Source organism: Rattus norvegicus, chromosome 3 (genome assembly GCF_021556685.1).
Source record: "Rattus norvegicus strain SHRSP/BbbUtx chromosome 3, alternate assembly SHRSP_T2T, whole genome shotgun sequence".
In the NCBI taxonomy this organism is placed as follows: domain Eukaryota; kingdom Metazoa; phylum Chordata; class Mammalia; order Rodentia; family Muridae; genus Rattus; species Rattus norvegicus.
Genome location: NC_141536.1, coordinates 165,054,532 through 165,069,770, shown reverse-complemented (window position 1 = coordinate 165,069,770; position 15,239 = coordinate 165,054,532). Strand labels below are relative to the sequence as shown.

At 40.4% G+C, this 15,239-nt stretch overlaps 1 protein-coding gene across 4 annotated transcripts in view; it reads right to left on the bottom strand.

The window, feature by feature from the left end:
- The window catches only part of LOC148006599 (uncharacterized), a 39,769-nt gene extending 24,908 nt beyond the window's left edge, over positions 1-14,861 (bottom strand). For 3 of the 4 annotated variants that reach the window (XR_015684086.1, XM_087655019.1, XM_087655018.1), the window contains exon 1: positions 14,748-14,861. The gene's annotated coding sequence lies outside the window, so the exon portion shown is untranslated. The remainder of the gene's footprint in view (positions 1-14,747) is intronic. The other variant, XR_015684085.1, reaches the window with a different exon arrangement.
- Positions 14,862-15,239: the final 378 nt, after the last annotated feature.

Below are 15,239 nucleotides of genomic sequence, written 5' to 3'. Positions count from 1 at the left end.
ACACACATACACTCACAAAAGAATGTATCATCATGGCACTGAAAGTGGCAATCAGCAAGTGTCATCATGTTGCCACAATAGGTAAGACATTACACATTGAATCCTGATCCACAAGGATGAGGCAGAAAAGAGACACTTAGTATTGCTTGGGCTTTAGACACGTCAAAGTCTGCCTTTTCCTTCCCCGGGAAACACAAGTCCGTTAGTAAGTCATACCAACTAATCTTTTCCTGAATTGTCCCACCAACCAGGGACAGAATATGCAAACATATGAGTGTATAGTAAGCATTCTCTTTCAAACCACCAGGAGGTCCTCAGGCAAAGTGAAATGAGCCACCTTCACAATGACCAACAAACACTTCATGTTCCTTAGAGCTTTCAAACATACAGAGTTAGTATTTAGTCAGAGCCAATATGTGGGTGAGAAAAGTGAAAATTAATGTTTCAATAGACACAGAGTACAGGTTTGGAATATCAAAGATACTCTGTATATGTTCTTGGCGATTGGTACATCATCTTCTTAACATTCTGAATTGGATACCTGTATGTAGAAGGATGGTAGATCACAGATACTTAGTACATTACTGCAAGTAAAAGGAAAAACAAGCAATGAAAATAAGAGGAGGGGGGAGCAAGAAGATGTGCAGGAGAAGAATGAAAAGAATAGGAAGATGAGGAAGAAGAGGTGGAGTCAAGCAGGTGGGGGTGGAGTGGAATTGAAAAGGTGAGGGAAGCAGGGCAGCCGTGACACAGAAGTTAGGTTGATACACATTAGGAGGCATCCCTAACTTTGCTCCATCTAAATCACCAGAAGCACCAAGCTGAGTGAGGGGCTGAAACTTTGCTCCACACAGAGAGGGCACAGATGCCCAGAGGGTACAACAGCTTGTGATGAATCCCTGGGCCTTTCAGTCTGAGAAAGTTTGCACAGCTTCATAAATTGTACCTCTTGTGCAGAATGCTCTTTTGTCAATAGTTACTCCACTGAGTCAGGCGGTAAATAGCTCAGATAATAAAGAACTTACCTTGTGTTGTTTTGTACATGCTTGGCCAAGTGGGTGGACTTGTTAGGTGTGTACCATTGGAGGTTAGGTGTATAACAGTGTGGTTGTGGTCATTATGATCCCTTTCTTAGCTGCCTGGAAGCCAGTATTCTGCTAGCAGCCTTCTGATAATGATGTAGAACTCTGAGATCCTCCTGTACTATGCCTACAAGGATGCTGCCATGTTCTTCTCTTGATGATAGTGGGCTGAAACTCTGAACCTGTAAGCCAATCCCATCTAAATGATGTCCTTTATGAGATTTGCCTTGTTCACCGTGTCTATTGTAAGCAGTTAAACCATGGAAGGTAACATGCAAGGATGAAGGTGTGAGCTGACCCCTAGCCACACTCAGAACACTATGACCCCAGACAGACATCTCAAACTGCAAGTTGATTTAGGTTAGCTTGTACCCAGATGAACTACCGTTTGTGTAGTAAAGGCTGTTTCGATTTAGAAGCTGTGAGAAATTTTTATATTGCTTTCCTATAAATGGTACTGAGAAATAACATATTGTATGTATCGTTGCACAGTTTCTCTGCCTGCTCACTCTCCCGATTGCTGTGACCCTACCAAGGGACCCCAAAACACTAGATGATGACAGATATGAGGAGGTAGGGGGCAATTCCAGAAGGAATAATATGATTGGGACATGATTGTCTAGGATGTGCCAGAGATCTGGTTGGGTGATGCTCCATGGAATGTATTAGTGTGATGGTAGCTGAGACGCACTCCAAGGAGCGTGTGAGGTAGAACCTGAAGTCACCACCTTATGTAACCTCCCTGGTTACATAAGGGAGTCCCAGTGAAGGAATGATCATACTAACCCATCTACAAAACCTTCCTGCCTACAGGAGGTGCAGAGACAAAGAAGGAGTGGGGTCTGAGGGAATGGGCTACCAATGACTGGTCCAACTTCAGAGCCATCTCATAGATAAGAACCAATCTCTGACAGCATTAATGATACTCTGCATCCTTACAGACAGGGGCCTAGCATATCTGTCCTCTTGGAGGCTCCAGGTAGTAGCTGTCCAAAATGTCCAAATACTGGAGGTAGCTCCAGGAATTGGTGGAATATTTTCCAGGAGGAATTGAGGAATCTGGAAGTAATAAGTATTTCACAAGTAGAACAACAGAGTTCATTGACCTCAGTACTTAAGGGGTCCCAGAGAATTATCCAAAAACCAAAGAGCATTCATGGCCTGGACCTGTACCGACACCCAAAAACATGTACAGCCTATGTGCACCTTGAAGATTGTTATTTATATGTGTTCCCAAACAACTGAAAAAATGATGGTCCCCCAGCCTGTTGGCTGCTTGTCCTGTCTGTTCTCTTAACTTCGCTGCCTATTCTCGTGGACATGGCAATAATTAAAAAAACACTTGTTACTTTACCATATGTACAGAAGACAAGTTTTACGACTATAATGTTTTAGCTAATTTTATTTACATATCTTTGCAATAGGAAATGTCTACAGTATGTAATACAACGTAAGTTTGAACACTGTATAAATAGGATCTAAAATTTTGCCTCCCAATCTCCATATCTTACATGACTTAATAACCCATATCACAGTAAACACACACACACACACACACACACACAAACACTAAATATTTTCTTAAAAATACATCTCATTTCTTTTGCATTATCTATATTCTTTAGATAATCTCCTTTGATGACATCCTTGAAGTGGAAGTACCAAATGGGACCTATTTGGTACCTGAAGAACCTCAGAACTTTAAAAAATATGTACATATCCACAACAATCAATGGTATGGATGTTCAAATGTAGGATACACACACACACACACACACACACACACACACACACACACACACACACACAAGAAACCACCCACCACAAGCACACATACACACACAGATCTGTATTTAATATGCATAAATCATCTCACTGCCTGGGCCACTCCCAAACTTCAACATTGCTAACGCACCGCCTGCCCTGTGAAAGTTCTGATTGGTTGCTTAGTAAAATCTTTATCACATCTTTGCTACTCACAACCGACTTGGGGAGATACCGCTGAGGCCCCTCTTCCCTGAAACTTACATGGAGGGTACTCTGTCTTTCTCAGCTCCCAAGCCTGCATCCAATTTGTTTCCTGGTCTGGTGATCCTCCTTGTTCTTGAATTCAAAAGTGATTCCTCTGTCTTTGCCTAGACATTGGCCTCTTGTAATTTCACCAATAAGAACGTGCTGGGGATAGGGAGTCTCAGGTCTCAAATGCAGGATTCTCATGTAGTTTGGGAACCAATTTGGCACTAGAGGACATTACAACCAATCCACACCAATTGGGAAGAAGCAACAAAGAAACAAGCTCCAGCCCCAAGAATTCCCCCCTTTTTTAGTCACCCTCCTTTAATCATCTGGTGAAACTAAGTTCACATACCCAGGCAGACAGGAGTTGTGGACTTCCCATTGGTGGCCACCTTCCTTTACTCATCTTTTTGTTTTTGAAAACATAATGACGATCTCTAATAATGCCCCAGCTATTTATCTCATGCTCCTAAAAACACAACACGGGCTTTCCTAGCAAGCGCAAGGCCCTGGGGTCGGTCCCCAGCTCCGGGGGGAAAAAAAAAAACAACAACAATAAAACACAACACGGGTACTTTTACACCAAAGAGCAAATGAATATCATTGGCTAAACTGTAACACACACATCGGAAAACAGTTGACACTTTAATCTACATAAGCATCTACCCCTAAATTCTGGACAGTGGGAAAATGTATCTGAAATTGGCCCAGATGTGTTTCCTCGTTATTTTTGAATCGATTGTTCAATTTTTTTTCATTCCAGTGTTATCCCCCTTCCGGTCTACCCTGACTGTTCCACATCCCACACATCCTCCCTACCACACCCAAAAGGATGTCTGTATCCCACCATCCCTCATTGTGGTGCCCTAAGTCTCCTGAAGATATGTGTATCTTCTCCGAATGGGTCCAGACTTAAAGGTCCTCTATTGTATGTGTTGGGGGCTCCTATGCTCATGTATATGCTGCCTGGCTGGTTGGTCAGTGTCTGAGACATCCCAGGGGCCCAGGTTAATTAACACTGCTGGTATTCATATAGGATCACTCTTCAGGTTCTTCCAGCCTTTTCCTAATTCAACCACAGGGGTCCCGAGTTTCTGCCCATTGGTTGGGTATAAATGTCTCCATCTGACTCTTTCAGCTGCTACTAGGGTCTTTCAGAAGGTTGTCATGATAGGCCCCTGTGTGTAAGCATACCATAGCCTGAATCATAGTGTCAGATCTTGGTGCCTCCCACTGACCTGGAACTCAATTTGGACCTCCTTTTGCTCAGGCTCTTCTCCATTTTTGTTGTTCCAGTTCTTTTACACAGGGAAGATTCTGGTCAGAGATTTTGATTGTGGGATAGCAGCTCTATGACATTCTGCGTCACAGTGATTAGGGGATGTCTAACTTGTCACAGTTTAGGCTTTGAGTTCATTTTCTGTCCATGATCTAGGAGCAGCATTATTACATTAAATTCCTACCATTTTCATCACCTGGGTTTGCGTTGTGCTGTATTTGAGAGAACCCTATTGCACAAAGGCTTTTCCACATTTTTTATACTCATATCTTTACAGCATGATTATTTTCATGATGATAAAGACTTTAGAAATGTGCAAAGACTTTACCATATTCAATGCCTTCATAGCTTTATTTTTTTGCCCCGATGATGATATGTGAGAATTGAAAAGACCTCCCCATATTCAATCTATTCACATAGTTATTATCTGGTACGGATTTTTTTATGTTGAAGAAGTCTATAGAAATACATGAAGGTTTGACCAGGTTAAATGGACTCATAAGGTTTTATTAAATACACTCAAAGGATTTTTTAAATTATGGTTTATTTTGTGCCTTTGAATATGACTGATATGCGAAGGCTTTAACACTTTGCTTACATTCATAGGGTGTCCCTCATGTTTGTCTTCTTTTATGTATTTGAAAGAAAGATGATTGCTCGTTCAAATACACAGGCATGATCACACTGATTATATTCATAGGGTGTCTATTGAGTATGTCTTCTTTATTTACTTGGAACGTACTGCGATTTGCAAAAGGTCTGCTACATTTCTTACATTCATAGGGTTCCTATGCAGTGTGTATGATGTTATGGGCTAGGAGATGACTGTTTTGGGAAAGGTTTTACCACATCAGTTACAGTCCAAGCATTTTTCTCTAGGACCTATTCAGTCATGCAGTTGAAGATGCTTGTGATGTCTAAGGGTTTAAGAACATGTAACACATTCATTGGGTTTCTCTGCTGTATGTGATTGTTTATGTATTTGGAGGTCATTGCTTTGTATAAATGTTATAAAACCACAATGGATGCATTCAAAAAATTTTGCTCCTGTACATGTACTTTTATGATTTCAGAGACTACTGCTTTGTGAGAAAGCTTTGGAACATTGGTAAAAGTTAAAGGGTTTCTCTCCTGTATGTGTTCTTATATGTCTTTGGAGATGACTGCTCCGTGCAAAGGCTTTGCCACATTGGTGACATTCATAGGGTTTCTCTCCTGTATGAGTTCTTATATGTCTTTGGAAAGTACTTCTTTGGGCAAAGGCTTTGCCACATTGGTTACATTCATAAGGTTTCTCTCCTGTATGAGTTCTTATATGGCTTTGGAGATAATTGCTTTCTGCAAAGGCTTTGCCACATTGGTGACATTTGTAGGGTTTCTCTCCTGTATGAGTTCTTATATGGCTTTGGAGATGACTTCTTCCTACAAAAGATTTGCCACATTGGTGACATTCGTAGGGTTTCTCTCCTGTATGAGTTCTTATATGGATTTGGAGATGGCTCCTTCCTGAAAAGGCTTTGCCACATTGGTGACATTCGTAGGGTTTCTCTCCTGTATGAGTTCTTATATGTATTTGGAGAGTACCGCTTTCTGCAAAGGCTTTGCCACATTGGTTACATTCGTAGGGTTTCTCTCCTGTATGAGTTCTTATATGTCTTTGGAGATGACTCCTTTGTGCAAAGGCTTTCCCACATTGGTTACATTCATAGGGTTTCTCTCCTGTATGTGTTCTTTTATGTGTTTGGAGATTACGGCTGTCTGCAAAGTCTTTGCCACATTGGTTACATTCATAGGGTTTCTGACCTGTATGGGTCCTTTTATGTTTTTGGAGACAATGGTTTTGGACAAAGGCTTTACAACATTGGTTACATTTATAACGTTTTTCTCCATTACATGTCCTTTTATGTCTTTTGAGACTACCCCTTTCTGCAAACGCTTTACCACATTGACTACATTCACAGAGTTTCTCTCCTGTGTGTGTTCCTTCATGATTTTGGAGAGCACTGCTTCTTACAAAGTCTTTACAACATTGGTTACATTCAGAAGTTTCTTCTCCATTATGTGTCCTCTTATTTGTTTTGAGATTATTCCTCTGTACAAAAGCTTTACCACATAGGTTACCTTCAAAGGGCTCCTCTGCATTATGCCTTTGGGTATGACCCTGAACTGCAAAGCCATTACCATACAGAATAAAATCAAAGGTTTGCTTTCCAGTAAAACTTCTTTCATACCTGCAAATACAATTGGCACATGTAAATTTTTTCTCACATTGATTATATTCATGAATCTTTTTATATCTATGAATTCATTTCAAATTTGGTTTAAGTGTAAAGACCAAACTGATCTTAACATAATAACAGTTTGTTTACATTCAAAGGTGTTGCCTTTTATTATGGGTTGTCTTGAATGTTTGAAGACACAAGGAATAGGCAGAGAATTGATTACATGACTCATATTTATTCCATAATTTTTCTATTAAGAGTAATAACACATTTGATGAAAACTCAATGAACTCGGAGCGTTTGTAGACTGACTGCGAAGATAAATTTTGCTATCTTTGAGGAATACTACAATTGCAACATGAGCCAATGCAAAGAGGATAATTTCTATAACCCTAATCTCATAAAGTGATTCAGCACTTTGAATGTGTAAATGTCACCAATCATAGTCAAAAACTAAATATTTATCAACTTTTCCCACATTAAGAAACTCTCCTCAAAGTGGTATCTACTGTACATCTTCTAATTTTTCTGGAAAAGAGAGAGGTATGTTGCTTCTTTCAGTATCACTATGCTCTCCTGGCTTGCATTCATAGGGACATATGACATCTATATCAAAAGAAGAATAACACATAACAGTCAACACATTACAAAACTAAACTTCTACATTACATTTACACAATTTCAATTTGTTTTCCTCACAGAGTTGTGGTACAAGGTTTAATGTTTCTCCACAAAACCATTCTTGAATCTCATAAAATGTCCATATCATTAAATTTAGTCATGCTGTTACAGAATAAGGTTCACCACAATTTACTATGGACTATTTGCTTATTGAAAGGGTCTAGACATATAATGATGACCTAATCAATATTTGATGCAGTATTTTACCCTGTTGCATTTCTTTAAAACTTGCTGCACACATGAAATTTTCATGGGTGGCATTATCTTATCATCTTTCACGTGAAAATTACCTTCCATGTCTTCCAGAACTTTTACAATATTCTTCAGTAGTATTGTCTTCCCAAATGTAGCCTAAAAATGGTATCAGAGAAATTATGTTAAATAATTGGAATTAGGCAACATTTAAGTTACTATCTTTAGTGAACTTTAGAACCATGTCTGATTTACTCACTTCATTCTTCCTCATTTTTAAGTGACTTAAAAAAAAATTGAATCAGGGTTGGGGATTTAGCCCAGTGGTAGAGCGCTTGCCTAGCAAGCGCAAGTGTCCCTGGGTTCGGTTCCCAGCTCGGAAAAGAAACAACAACAACAACAAAAAAAAAACCAAATTAAATATTAAACAAAACCAGCTGTGCCTATATTTTACAAAGTGAATGATGAATTCATTGAATTACCTATAGCGCTGAGATTCCTACAGGTCTCTAGCATTACACCTTGGTAGAGACTCTTCTGAGAAGGATTCAGCAATGCCCACTCTTCCTGAGTGAAGTTCACATGCACATCATCATAGGTCAGGACATCCTACAAGATACAATACATGTGTACATGATACATCATGATACCGCCTTCCAGTCTCCATTTGCGCCAAAAGCTGGAGCTTTCCCAAGGACCTGCACACCCAAATCCTGTCTTCAGGGGTGGTCTATCAGGAGCACTCTCACTCCTATGCCCACAGGTGAAACTGCACTTTCCCTCCACTGACTGTCCAAAGGGAGATACACGAGGAGCTCGAAAGGCACAGGAATGTCTGAGTAATCTGGGATGTGACCCTTATAGTCTGCATCTGCTCCCAGAGCTGAGGCGGTCCTATTGCTCTCTAGATCAAAAACTTTGCCACATTGAGATGGTCTCTTAGGAGTGCTCTCATTGCAAATCACAGAGGTTGGAACACACATTTGCTCCACAGTTGTTAAAGGAGACATGAGCTTGGAATAATCTTGGCAATGGAGTGGTGGGGAGGCCTGGCAGAGGACAGACCTGGTCTCTATCTGTGCCCAGTGCTAAGGGTGTGTCATAGCCCTCCAGACCAAAAACAAGGCCAGAGAGTACTGGTCTCCCAGGAGCATTCTCATTCCTAAGATCAGAGGCATATGAGTCTACAGGGGGAAAAAGCTATAAACAGAAACAGCAATATCAACTATCATTAGCAATAACTGGATGGCAGTAGGAAAGCATAAGAAGCGAAGCATCAAAAACCAACACTAACTGTCATCATCACAACGCAGTTCTCTCACCACAACAAGTAATGGGTATATCAACATACCAGCAAAGCAAGATTTGGATTGAAAATCACATCTCATGGTCATGATAGAGGATTTTAAGCAGGACATAATTACCTCCTTTAAAGCAATACAGAACACATGTAAATAAGTAGTTGCCTTAGGGAGGAAACAATAAAATCCCCTAGAGATTTACATAAAAAAAAAACTAAGAAAGAGGGGAAGAAATTGAACAAAGTCATCTAGGATCTAAAATTGTAAATAGGAACAACAAGGAAACCACAAGGAGAGACAAACCTGAAGATAGGAAACATAGGAAAGAGATCAGGAGTAGTACGTAAGCATCACCAACAAAATATAAGGGTTTGAGAGAGAATCTCAGGGGCAGAAGATACCATAGAAACATTGACACAACAGTCAAAGAGAATGCAGAAAACCCCCACAAAACTTCTAAGTCAAAACATTCAGGAAATCCAGAACACAGCAATGTTGTGAGAAGAGCAAACTTAAGGTTAGTAGTTATAGAGGATAATAAAGATGGCAAACTTAAAGAGACAGCAAAGATCTTCAAATTTTCTCAGAAGTAAACTTCCCTAACTTAACTAAGGAGATGCCCATGAACATAAAAGAATCCCACAGACGGCAAATAGACTGGACCATAATATAATTTCCTCCCATCACATACATCATTTAATGTCTGCTTCCTGCTATATGGATTATGTTACAAGATGTGTGATTTGTACTATTTACAGAACCAGCAGTATGAGCGCATGAGAAACTTGCATCTCAGAAGCTCCGTTTGTAACTAAGAATTGAATTTCTGTGAATCATGCCACTGACTGGAGGTAATAGAAAGGTAAAAAGATTCTAATGAAACACTTCTGAAGGAACCCTATTACCTCTTTTCTACTAATTTCTAAACAATTGACAAAATTAGTCACACAAAACTGAATGTAGAACATTCAGAAATTCAAGAACTCACAAAACGACATAGGAAAGAGAGTTCATCGCCCAGACTTGTGGGCACTCCTGAGACTGCAGAGCAGTAGAGACTGCCAACTCTCCCTACCATTGCCCACATCCCTGGCCTACGAGGAAACTGTATAGGGCCTGTGGGAACAGGAAGATAGGCACAATCAAGCTGCTGTAAACTGCAGTCCAGACTGTGCGCTGATCTGAAGAGACCCCGTCAAACAGCTCCCTGCGCCCAAATCCCGTGGGAGGGAGAGCTATAGCTTCAGAGGGGCAGATACACCTGGGAAACCAGAGGAGACTACTCTCTGCCCACATTTCTGACTATAGAGGAATTTGCTTAGTCCCATCTGGGTGCTCTGTGCACAGAGATCCTGGAAGAGGTGGAGGCCTTGCTGGCTGATGCCCTCACTGAGAGCTTAAACCCAACCCTGAGGAACACTTCAGACGCCAGAGTAGAGGTAAGAACAACTTTTCTACTCCAAGTAACCTGCCTGGTGGACTCATGACACACGCCCACAGGAACAGCTGAAAGCCAGTGAACAGGAATAACTACACTCCTGAAAGCAGAACACACTGTTACCATAACTGGCTGAAAGAAAACAGGACAACAGCACTCTTGACACACAGGCCTATAGGACGTGTCAAGTCACTCTCAGAAATAGCAGAACAAAGTAACACCAGAGACAAGCGGATGTTGACAGGCCACTGCAGGAATCCAAGCAACAGAAATCAAGAATACATGGCATCATGGGAGCCCAATCCTCCCACTGAAGAAATCACTGGATATCCAAACACACCAGAAAAGCAAGATCTAGATTTAAAATCACATTTGATCACGATGATGGACGACTTCAAGAAAGACATAAAGAACTGCCTTAGACAAATGCAGGAAAACACAAATAACAAGAAGAAGCCCTTAGAGAGGAAAAACAAAAATCCATGAAAGAATTACAGGAAAATACAATCAAACAGGTGAAGGAACTGAAAATGGAAATAGAAAAAAATGAAGAAAGCGCAAAGGGAGACAACCCTGGATATTAAAAAAAAAAAGAAAAAAAACCAAACAAATAAAAAAAAAAAAGGAGGAGACAAGGAGCTGTAGATACAAGCAAAAAACAGAAAACTAGAGAAAGAAGAGAGCATTTCAGGAGCAGAAGATTCCATAGAAATCATTGACACAACAGTGAAAGATAATTTAAAAGGGAAAAAGCTACTGGCCCAAAATATACTGGAAATCCAGGACACAATGAGAAGATCAAACCTAAGCATTAAATGTATAGAAGAGAGTGAAGACTCCCTGCTCACAGCACCAGTAAATATCTTGAACAAAATCATAGAAGAAAACTTCACTAACCTAAAGAAAGAGATGCCCATAAACATAAAAGAAGCCTACAGAACTCCAAACAGTTTGGAACAGAAAAGAAACTCCTCCCGTTACATAATAGTCAAAACACTAAAAGCACAAAACAAAGAAAGAATATTAAAAGCAGTAAGGGAAACAGGTCAAGTAACGTATAAAGGCAGACCTATAAGAATTACACCAGACTTCTCACCAGAGACTATGAAACCCAGAAGGTCCTGGACAGATGTCATACAGACCCTAACAGAACACAAGTGCCAGTCCAGGTTACTATACCCAGCAAAACTCTCAAGTAACATGCATGGAGAGAGCAAGAGATTATATGAGAAAACCAAGGCTGCCCACTCTGTTCCTAATTATTCATTATAGTTCTCGAAGTCCTAGCCAGAGCAATCAGACAAGGAAAGGAGATCAATGTGATACAGATTGGAAAGGAAGAAGTCAAAATATCACTATTTGTAGATGATATGATAGTAGATTTAAGTGATCCCAAAAGTTCCACAAGAGAACTACTAAAACTGATAAACACCTTCAGCAAAATGGCTGGGTACAAAATTTACTCAAATAAATCAGAAGCCTTCCTCTACACAAAAGAGAAGCAAGGCGAGAAAGAAATTAGGGAAAAGACACCTTTCATAATATTCCCAAATAATATAAAATGCCTCGGTGTGACTTTAAACAAGCAGGTGAAAGATCTGTATGATAAGAACTTCAAGCCTCTAAAGAAAATGAAGAAGATCTCAGAAGATGGAAAGATCTCCCATGCTCATGGATTGGCAGGATTAATATAGTAAAAATGGCCATTTTGCCAAAAGCGATCTACAGATTCAATGCAATTCCCATCAAAATTCCAATCCAATTCTTCAGAGAGTTAGACAGAACAATTTGTAAATTCATCTGGAATAAGAAAAAACCCAGGACACCTAAAACTATCCTCAACAATAAAAGGACTTCTGGGGGAATCACTATCCCTGAACTCAAGCAGTATTACAGAGCAGTAGTGATAAAAACTGTATGGTATTGGTAAAAAGACAGGCAGATAAACCAGTAGAATAGAATTGAAGACACAGAAATGAACCCACACACATATGGTCACTTGATTTTTGATAAAGGAGGTAAAACAATCCAATGGAAAAAAAGATAGCCTTTTCAGCACACGGTGCTGGTTCAAGTGGAGGTCAGCCTGTAGAAGAATTCAGATCGATCCATTCTTCTCACCCTGTAGAAAATTAAGTCCAAAGGATCAAGGACCGCCACAGCAAATCAGATACACTCAAACTAATAGAAGAAAAGGTGGGGAACATTCTCTAACATATGGGCACTGGAGAAAATTTCCTGAACAAACACAAATGGCTTATGCTCTAAGATCAAGAATTGACAAATGGGATCGCATAAAACTGCAAAATCTGTAAGGCAAAGGAAACTGCTGTTAGGACAAAACAGCAATCAACAGAGTGGGAAAAGATCTTTACCAATCCTACAACAGAAAGAGGGCTTATATCCAAAATGTGCAAAGAACTCATGAAGTTAAATTGCAGGGAGACAAATAACCCTATTAAAAATGGGGTTCAGAGTTAAACAAAGAATTCACAGTTGAGGGATGCTGAATGGCTGAGAAGCACCTAAAGAAATGTTCAACATCTTTAGTCATAAGGGAAATGCAAATCAAAACAACCCTGAGATTCCACCTTGCACCTGTCAGAATGGCTAAGAGCAAAAACTCCGGAGACAGTAGATGTTGGCGAGGATGTGGAGAAAGAGGAACACTTCTCCATTGTTGGTGGGATTGCAGACTGGTATAACCATTCTGGAAATCAGTCTGGAGGTTCCTCAGAAAATTGGACACTGCTGTACCTGAGGACCCCGCTTTAACTCTCTGGGGCATATACTCAAAAAATGCCTCAACATATAACAAAGAAACATGCTCCACTATGTTCATAGCAGCCTTATGTATAATAGCCAGAAGCTGGAAAGAACCCAGATGCCCTTCAACAGAGGAATGGACACAGAAAATGTGGTCCATCTACACAATGGAATATTACTCAGGTATCAAAAACAATGCCTCTATGAGATTCGTAGGCAATTGGATGGCACTGGAAAATATCACCCTGAGTGAGGTAACCCAATCACAGAAAAACACACATGGTATGTACTCATTGACAAGTGTTTACTAGCCCAAATTCTCAAACTACCATAGATGCATAGAACACATGAAACTCAGAAGGATGATCAAAATGCGGATGCTTCAGGATTATCTGTGACAGCCAATGGCTTATGCTCTAAGATCAAGAATCGACAAATGGGATCACATAAAACTGGAAAACTTCTGTAAGGCAAAGGACACTGTTGTTAGGACAAATTGACAACCAACAGAGTGGGAAAAGATCTTTACTAGTCCTACAACTGATAGAGGGCTTATATCCAAAATAAACAAAGAACACCTGAAGTTAGACTGCAGGGAGACAAATAACCCTATTAAAAAATGGGGTTCTGAGGTAAACAAAGAATTCACAGTTGAGGAATGCCGAATGGCTGACAAGCATCTAAAGAAATGTTCAACATCTTTAGTCATAAGGGAACTGCAAATCAAAACAACCCTAAGTTTCCGCCTCCAGTGATGGGGTCCTGATTTGGAGGTCCAGAGGATGAGAATGCTAGGAAAGGTAGAAGGTAGAATCTGCAGCAGCTGTGGTGGGTAGATCATGCACAAGCTGTGTCTTATACCAAGTAAGCTTCTAAAGAGTAGCGTCTTTTATATTATTTACAGGGGATAAGTAGAACCAAGTGGAAATTATTATGAAGCAATCAGTAACTCTCATACAATGGTACAAACTCAGGAGAAGTCTAATAAAACAGTGCTGTACAAGGGAACCCTAAGTATCCAAAAAACGTTCCTAGCGAAGTCCACAGTTGACTTGGAGCTGATAATCATATCTATAGGGCAGACCAGGCCTCATTGTTCTTTGTGACCCTATAATCTCACCTTGGGCATTTTGTTAGGGTCCTGTTCTTTGAGACCATCATGGGTCTTATCGCTGAGTTTAAGCAAGATTTGTCCCCTTTTTTATGGTTTGGAGACAAATATCTGGACAATCCTGCTAAACAAACATATACACTACTATCCTAATCTTAAACGGGACTGCTTAGCTTACTCCATACCTGTGAGGTGTTTATAAGCAGTCCTACCTCAGCTACATTCTACTTAGTGTAACTTATTATAATCTAAACGTTGGTAAATCAATACATTCTCAATTCTACTCATTTACTACACAGCTTATAATTAGAGTACTACACAACACACGAGATATTTCACAGCCTCCAAAAATCAAGCCAAATGGACCTTATAACTAACTGTTAACTACCAAGTTCAGAATTTTTAGAAGATAGTTTAAATCCCGGGGCTTCAGGGTTGATATCCTGCCAAGTATATTTCTCAACACAAGCGGCCGCCATAACGATTTCGGAGAAATGCAGGTTTCATAATAAAGTAATTCAGTATCCACCCTCTGGTACTGCATTGGACCTCACAAGTGGCAGCATTAGTTCTGGCTGCCGCTTTCAGTCCAGCCACTGGGATGTATCCTTTGCTAAGCAGCTTGCTCCTCCTGTTTGTGGACATGATCTTGCACTTACCATGTTGGGTGTTCTGAGCTCCTCTCACAGCAACCTGAAGAGTGACTCAGAATGTACCATCCGGAAGCACTCAGAGGGGCTGAGTTCCCAAAGGAAGTTGCTGACCTTCTACCTGGAAGAGGAACCGCCTCCCTTGACTGCTAACTCCCTCTCGAGGTGCTGATTGGCTAGTGAATTTTGAGTGACATCAGCCTTATCCTTAGGGTTCGAGGGTTTTAAAAAGACACAGCATAGTGGTTCCAGCCTAGGCCAATGTTTTGCTATCCCTGCAGATCAGAATTTCAGCAGCACAACAGCTTTTCTTCCAATAGCTTACTTGTCTGTCCTCCAGTGAATCTCCCTTGTTCCCTTGTTCCTGGTTTTGTTCCCAGCAGTTAATCCATGCAAGCAGGAAGGAATGATTTGACCTCTATCTACACTTAGAAGAGTGAGACCCCAGACAGATATCTCAAACTGCAAGTTGATTTAGGTCCACATGTACCCAGATAAACT